The following is a 9,270-nucleotide window of genomic DNA, read 5'->3' on the forward strand; positions in this document are numbered from 1 at the left end:
AGGTTAAATTAAATCCCTTTGATTCCCATCTATTAAAAGTTTTTAACATAAGTGGATGTTGAATTTTTTAAATGCTTTCACTGCATCTATTGAGATAATCACATTTTCCTCCTTTTTTCTGTTATATGTTGAATTACATTGACATTGTATAATAGCAATATTATATCTTTTCTGAATATTTGATAGAACTCAACAGTGAATCCATCTGGGTCTGAATTTTCCCTTGACAATTTTTTTTTAAATTATAAAATTATTATTTAATATGCATAAAACTATTTAAATTTTATCTTTCTTGTGTTAGCATTGATAAGCTTATCAAGGGATTTTTTCATGTCAACTAAGTTTTTGAATTTACTGATAAAAGTTATTCATAATATTCTATCATCATTCTCTTTAAAGGCTCTGAGGTACAACTTGCATATGGTGAAATTCATAGATTTTATGTGTACATACAGTTCAATCAGCTTTGCTAAATGCATACACCTGTGAAATCCACACACCTATCAAGAAAAAAAAATATTTTTACCATGCCAGAAAGTTCACAAGTTCCTCTCTCCAGTCAATCAATTCCCAGTCCCTTCAAATCAACCATTGAACTAACTTTTGTAAACATAAATTAATCTTGCCTGTTCTTAAACTTTATGTAAAAGGAATCATAAAATTTACATTTTGGTATCTGTCTTATTTCACTCAGCATAATATTTTGAAATGTATCTGATTTTTTATTCAGATCTATAGTTGTACATTTTTTTCTAATTAATGAGTAGTATTTCAATGTATAAATACAGCAAAGTATATTCGTCATTAACCTGTTGATGGACTCCTACTTGTTTCCAAGTCTTGGAAAACATAAATAAATATGATATGTATTTTCTCTTAAAACTTTTGTGGATACAATTTGCTATTTCTTTGACATTGAATAAAGAATAGCTTGCTAGATCACAGAACATATTTGTTTTAACATTTTAAGCAATAGCCAAATTGTTTTCCAAAGTAGTTATAACCATTTCTACTCCCAACAGCAATGTATGTGTTCTACTTTCACCAGATTCTCAGAAAAATTTGTTCTTGTCAATCCTGTTTTCACTTTTTCCATTCTAATGGGTTTATTATACAATCTTATTAAAGAATCTTATGTGGTTTTAATTTGCATTGATGAGTAATAAAAGTGGGTACTTTTATGCAGTGATTACTATTATTGTTAGTAAAAATTATTTTTTGTGAAGTGTATGTTCCAGGTTTTTTTTTTTTTTGGTTTTTATTTGTTTGTTTGTTTGGGTCCATATCATTATGCTGCTTTGATGGCCTTTTTATTATTGAGCTGCAATAGTTTTTTTTTTAATGTATTATGGGTACAAGTCTGTTGTGAGATATATGCATTGCTAAAAGTTTCTAGTTTCTAGCTTGATTATTTTCAGAATGCTGCCTTTGTATCTACAGAAATATTTAATTTGTTGAAATCCAATTCAGCCACCTTTCCTAATGGTTATTGCTGTGCCCTTTTTAAGAAATCTTTGTTTATGCAAAGTCTAAAGACATTCTATGTTTTATCAGGTAAATTTTCTAATTTTATCAACTACATTTGGATCTATGACCCACATTGAGCTATGTTTTTAATGTTGAGATGTTGAGTCAAGGTTCATTTACTGCATATGACAATAACATTTCTCCAGAACTTTTTGTTAAAAAGACTAAATTTTCCCCATTGGATGGCCTTGATACCTTCCTTTGTTGATGATTTATTATCTCTATCTCTCTATCTATCTATCTACCTATATCTATCTGTCTACCTACCTACCTAACTAAATGTGTTCTTTATAAAATCTCATTCATGTCAATTGATCTATATGTCCATCTTTATGCCTATTTTAAAATATAGGTTTTGTTATTATTTATTATTCAGATATGGCAAGATCAACATATTAGGAGATGGCAGCCATTTAAAATATAGTTTTTTGGGGAAGCCAAAGATGGTGGAAGAGTAAGATGCAGAGATAACCTTCCTCCCCACAGATACACAAGAAATTCATCTACACGTGGAACAGCTCCTCCAGAACACCTACTGAACGCTAGCAGAAGACCTCAGACCCCCCCAAAAGGCAAAAAAACACCCCACGTACCTGGGTAGGGCAAAAGAAAAATGAATAAACAGAGACAAAAGGATAGGGACGGGACCTGCACCAGTGGGAGGGAGCCGTGAAGGAGGAAAGGTTTCCACACACTAGGAAGCCCCTTCGTAGGCAGAGACTGTGGGTGGCAGAGGGGGGAGCTTCAGAGTAGTGGAGGAGAGCACAGCAACAGGGGAGCAGAGGGCAAAGTGAAGAGATTCCCAAACAGAGGATCGGTGTCGACCAGCACTCAACAGCCTGAGAGGTTGTCTGCTCGGCTGCTGGGGTGGGCGGAGCTGGGGGCTGAGGCTTGGGTTTCTGGTTTTGGTTGGAATGCAGAGAGAAGACTGAGGTTGGCAGCGTGAACACAGCCTGAAGGGTTTAGTGCACCATGGCTGGCCGGGAGGGAGTCCGGGAAAAAGTCTGGACCAGCCGAAGACGTAAGAGACAATTTCTTCCCTCTTTGTTTCCTGGTGCTCGAGAAGAGGGGATTAAGAGGGCTGCTTCAAGGAGCTCCAGAGATGGGCGTGAGCCGCGGCTAAAAACGCAGACCCCAGAGACAGGCATGAGACACTGGGGCTGCTGCTGCCGCCATTAAGAGTCCTGTGTGCGAGTGCAGGTTACTGTCCATGCCCTCTTTCTGGGAAGCCTGTGCAGCCCACCACTGCCGGGGTCCCGTGATCTGGGGATGGCTTCCCCAGGAGAGCGCATGGTGCACCTCGGGCTGGTGCAATGTCACTCAGGCCACTGCCACTGCAGGCTCGCCCCGCACTCCATACCCCTCCCTACCCCCGACCTGAATGAGCCAGAGTCCCCGAAGCAGTTGCTTCTTTAACCCCGTCCTGTCTGAGAGAAAAAGAGATGCCCTGCAGCAATCTACACGCAGAGGCGGGGCCAAATAAAAAAGCTGAGACCCGGGAGATGTGCGAACAAAGAACAGAAAGGGAAATCTCTCCCAGCAGCCTCACAAGCTTCAGATTAAAGTGCCACAATCAACCTGATGTACCCTGCATCTGTGGAATACAAGAATAGACAATGAATCATCCCAAATTGAGGAGGTGGACTTTGAGAGCAAGATTTATGTTTTTTTCCCCTTTTCCTCTGTTTGCAAGTGAGTATGTGTATGCTTCTGTGTGAAATTTTGTCTGTATAGCTTTGCTTCCACCATTTGTCCTAGGGTTCTATCTGTCCATTTTTTAATTTTTTTTTCTTAATAATTATTATTTTTATTTTACTAACTTTATTATATTTTATCATACTTTATTCTATTTTACTTTGTTTTCTCTTTTCCTACCTTCCCTCCTTCCTCCCTCCCTCCCTCCTTCCTTTCTTTCTTTCTTTCTTTCTTTCTTTCTTTCTTTCTTTTTTCTTTCTACTTCTACTAATTCTTTCTTTCTACATTTTCTACTTTATATTCTGAGCCGAGTGGATGAAAGGCTCTTGGTGCTGCAGCCAGGAGTCAGTGCTGTGCCTCTTAGGTGGGAGAGCCAACTTCAGGACACTGGCCCATAAGAGACCTCCCAGCTCCACATAATATCAAATGGTGACAATCTCCCAGATATCTCCATCTAAACACCAGCACCCAGCTTCACTCAATGACCAGCAAGCTACAGTGCTGGACAACCTATGCCAAACAACTAGCAAGACAGGAACACAAACCCACCCATTAACAGAGGCACTGTCCAAAATCATAATAAGTCCACAGACACCCCAAAACACACCACCAGACGTGGACCTGCTCACCAGAAAGACAAGATGCAGCCTCATCCACCAGAACACAGGCACTAGTCCCCTCCACCAGGAAACCTACAAAACATACTGAACCAAACTTAGCCAAAGGGGAAAGACTCCAAAAACAGCAGGAACTACGAACCTGCAGCCTGCAAAAAGGAGACCCCAAACACAGTAAGATAAGCAAAATGAGAAGATAGAAAAACACAAAGCAGTTGAGGGAGCAAGATAAAAACCCACCAAACCTAACAAATGAGGAGGAAATAGGCAGTCTACCTGAAAAATAATTCAGAAAAATGATAGTAAAGATGATCCAAAATCTTGGAAATAGAATAGACAAAATGCAAGAAACATTTAACAAGGACTTGGAAGAATTAAAGATGAAACAAGCAACGATGAGCAAGAAAATAAATGCAATTAAAAATACTCTAGATGGGATCAATAGCAGAATATTTGAGGCAGAAGAATGGAAACGTGCCATGGAAGATAAAATAGTGGAAATAACTGCTGCAGAACAGAATTTAAAAAAAGAATGAAAAGAACTGAGGACAGTCTCAGAGACATCTGGGACAACATTAAATGCACCAACATTCGAATTATAGGGATTCCAGAAGAAGAAGAGAAAAAGAAAGGGACTGAGAAAATATTTGAAGAGATTAGAGAAGAAAATTACCCAAATATGGGAAAGGAAATAGTTAACCAAGTCCAGGAGACACAAAGAGTCCCAAACAGAATAAATCCAAGGAGAAATACGACAAGACACCTATTAATCAAACAGTCAAAAATTAAATACAAAGAAAGCATACTAAAAGCAGCAAGGGAAAAACAACAAATAACACACAAGGGAATCCCCATAAGGTTAAAAGCTGATATTTCAGCAGAAACTGTGCAAGCCAGAAGGGACTGGCAGGACATATTTAAAGTGATGAAGGAGAAAACCCTGCAACAAAGATTATTCTACTTAGCAAGGATCTCATTCAGATTTGATGGAGAAAATAAAATCTATACAGAGAAGCAAAAGCTGAGAGAGTACACCACCACCAAACCAGCTGTACAACAAATGCTAAAGGAACTTCTCTAGGCCAGAAACACAACAGAAGGAAAATACCTACAATAAAGAACCCAAAACAATTAAGAAAATGGGAATAGGAACCTACATGTCCATAATTACCTTAAATGTAAATGGATTAATGCTCCTACCAAAAGACACAGATTGGTTGAATGGACACAAAAACAAGACCCATATATATGCTGTCCACAAGAGACCCACTTCAGACCTACAGACACATACAGGCTGAAAGTAAGGGGATGGAAATACATATTCCATGCAAATGGAATTCTAAAGAAAGCTGGAGTAGAAATTCTTATATCAGACAAAATAAACTTTAAAATAAAGACTATTAGAAGAGACAAAGGAGGACACTACATAATGATCAAGTAATCGATCCAAGAAGGAGATAAAACAATTGTAAATAGTTTTGCACCCAACATAGGAGCACCTCAATACATAAGGCAAATACTAACAGCCATAAAAGGGGAAATCAACAGTAACACATTCACACTAGGGGACTTTAACACCCCACTTTCACCAACAGACTGTTCATTCAAAGTGAAAATAAATAAGGAAACACAAGTTTTAAATGAAATATTAAACAAGATGGACTTAATTGATATTTATAGAACATTCCATACAAAAACAACAGAATACACATTTTTCTCAAGTGCTCATGGAACATTCTCCAGGATAGATCATATCTTGGGTCACAAATCAAGCCTTGGTAAATTTAAGAAATTTGAAATTGTATCAAAATTATTTTCTGACCACAGCATTATGACTAGATATTAATTACAGGAAAAGATCTGTAAAAAATACAAACACATGGAGGCTAAACAATACACTACTTAATAACGAAGTGATCACTGAAGAAACCAAAGAGGAAATTAAAAAAATACCTAGAAACAAATGGCAGTGGAGACACGATGACCCAAAACTTATGGGATGCAGCAAAAGCAGTTCTAAGAGGTAAGTTTATAGAAATACAATCCCACCTTAAGAAATAGGAAACATCTCACATAAACAACCTAACATTTCACCTAAAGCAATTAGAAAAAGAAGAACAAAAACCCCCAAAGTTAGCAGAAGGAAATAAATCATAAAAATCAGATCAGAAATAGTTGAAAAAGAAATGAAGGAAACGATAGCAAAGATCAATAAAACTAAAAGCTAGTTCTTTTTTTTGTGTGTGTGTGTGGTACGCAGGTCTCTCACTGTTCTGTCCTCTCCTGTTGCGGAGCATAGGCTCTGGATGTGCAGGCTTAGTGGCCATGGCTTATGGGCCCAGCCGCTCCACGGCATATGTGATCCTCCCGGACTGGGGCATGAACCCGTATCCCCTGCATCGGCAGGTGTACTCTCAACCACTGTGCCACCAGGGAGGCCCTAAAAGCTAGTTCTTTGAGAAGATAAACAAAATTGATAAGCCATTAGCCAGACTCATCAAGAAAAAAAAAGGGAGAAGACTCAAATCAATAGAATTAGAAATGAAAAAGGAGAAGTAACAACTGACACTACAGTAATACAAAAGATCATGAGAGATTACTACAAGCAGCTCTATGCGATTAAAATGGACAACCTGGAAGAAATGGACAAATTCTTACAAATGCACAACTGCCGAGACTGAATCAGGAAGAAATAGAAAATATGAACAGACAAAACACAGGAACTTAAATTGAAACTGTAATTAAATATCTAACAACAAACAAAAGCCAAGGACCAGATGGCTTCACAGGCGAATTCTATCGAACATTAAGAGCTAACACCTATCCTTCTCAAACTCTTCCAAAATATAGCAGAGGGAGGAACACTCCCAAACTCATTCTATGAGGCCACCATCACCTTGATACCAAAACCAGACAAGCATGTCACAAAGAAAGAAAACTAGAGGCCAATATCACTGGTGAACATAGATGCAAAAATCCTCAACACAGTACTAGCAAACAGAATCCAACAGCACATTAAAAGGATCATACACAGTGATCAAGTGGGGTTTATTCTAGGAATGCAAGGATACTTCAATATATGCAAATCAATAAACGTGATCCACTATATAAACAAATTGAAGGAGAAAAACCATATGATCATCTCAATAGATGCAAAGAAAGCTTTCGACAAAATTCAACACCCATTTATGATAAAAACCCTACAGAAAGTAAACATAGAGGGGACTTTCCTCAAAAAAATAAAGGCCATATATGACAAATCCACAGTCAACATCATTCTCAATGGTGAAAAACAGAAACCATTTCCACCAAGATCAGGAAAAAGACAAGGTTGTCCATTCTCACCACTCTTATTCACCATAGTTTTGGAAGATTTAGCCACAGCAATCAGAGAAGAAAAGGAAATAAAAGGAATCCAAATTGGAAAAGAAGAAGTAAAGCTGTCACTGTTTGCAGATGACATGATACTATACATAGAGAATCCTAAAGATACTACCAGAAAACTACTAGAGCTAATCAATGAATTTGGTAAAGTAGCAGAATACAAAATTAATGCACAGAAATCTCTGGCATTCCTGTACACTAATGATGAAAATTCTGAAAGTGAAATCAAGAAAACACTCCCCTTTACCTTTGCAACAAAAGAATAAAATATCTAGGAATAAACCTACCTAAGGAGAAAAAAAGACCTATATGCATAAAATTAAGAGACACTGATGCAAGAAATTAAAGATGATACAAATAGATGGAGAGATATACCATGTTCCTGGGTTGGAAGAATCAACATTGTGAAAATGACTCAACTACACAAAGCAATCTACAGATTCAATGTAATCCCTATCAAAATACCACTGGCATTTTTAACACAACTAGAACAAAAAATTTCACATTTTGTATGGAAACACAAAAGTCCCCTAATAGCCAAAGCAATCTTGAGAACGAAAAACGAAGCTGGAGGAATCAGGCTCCGTGAGTTCACACTATGATACAAAGCTACAGTAATCAAGACAGTATGGTACTGGCACAAAAACAGAATGATAGATCAATGGAACAGGATAGAAAGCCCAGAGATAAACCCACCCACGTATGATCACCTTATCTTTGATAAAGGAGTTAGGAATGTACAATGGAGAAAGGACAGCCTCTTCAATCAGTGGTGCTGGGAAAACTGGACAGGGACATGTACAAATATGAGATTAGATCACTCCCTAACACCATACACAAAAATAAGCTCAAAATGGATTAAAGATTTAAATGTAAGGCCAGAAACTATAAAACTCTTAGAGGAAAACATAGACAGAACACTCTAAGACATAAATCACAGCAAGGTCCTTTTTGACCCACCTCCTAGAGAAATGGAAATTAAAACAAAAATAAACAAATGTGACCTACTGAAACTTCAAAGCTTTTGCACAGCAAAGGAAACCATAAACAAGACAAAAAGACAACCCTCAGAATGGGAGAAAATATTTGCAAATGAAGCAACTGACAAAGGATTAATCTCCAAAATTTATATGCAGCTCATGCAGCCTAATAGGAAAAAAAACAAACAACCCAATCCAAAAATGGGCAGAAGAACTAAATAGAGATTTCTCCAAAGAAGATATATAGACTGCCAACAAACACATGAAAGAATGCTCAACATCACTAATCATTAGAGAAATTCAAATCAAAACTACAATGAAATATCATCTCACAGCAGTCAGAATGGCCATCATCAAAAAATCTAGAAACAATAAATTCTGGAGAGGGTGTGGAGAAAAGGGAACCCTCTTGCACTGCTGGTGGGAATGTGAATTGGTACAGCCACTATGGAGAACAGTATGGAGTTTCCTTTAGAACTACAAATAGAACTACCATATGACCCAGCAATCCCACTAATGGGCATATACCCTGAGAAAACCATAATTCAAAAAGAGACATGTACCAAAATGTTCATTGCAGCTCTATTTACAATAGCCAGGAGATGGAAACAACCTAAGTGTCCCTCATCTGATGAATGGATAAAGAAGATATGGCACATATATACAATGGAATATTACTCAGCCATAAAAGAAACGAAATTGAGCTATTTGTAATGAGGTGGATGGACCTAGAGTCTGTCATACAGAGTGAAGTAAGTCGGAAAGTGAAAGACAAATACCGTATGCTAACACATATATATGGAAGTTAAGAAAAATAATAATGTCATGAAGAACCTAGGGGTAAAACAGGAATAAAGACACAGACCTACTTGAGCATGGACTTGAGGATATGGGGAGGGGGAAGGGTAAACTGTGACAAAGCAAGGGAGAGGCATGGACATATATACACCATCAAACGTAAGGTAGATAGCTAGTGGGAAGCAGCCGCATAGCATAGGGAGATCAGCTCGGTGCTTTGTGACCAACTGGAGGGGTGGGATAGGGAGGGTGGGAGGGAGGGAGATGCA

This window comes from Mesoplodon mirus, assembly GCF_964341445.2.
Source record: "Mesoplodon mirus genome assembly, chromosome: X".
NCBI classification, from domain to species: Eukaryota; Metazoa; Chordata; class Mammalia; order Artiodactyla; family Ziphiidae; genus Mesoplodon; species Mesoplodon mirus.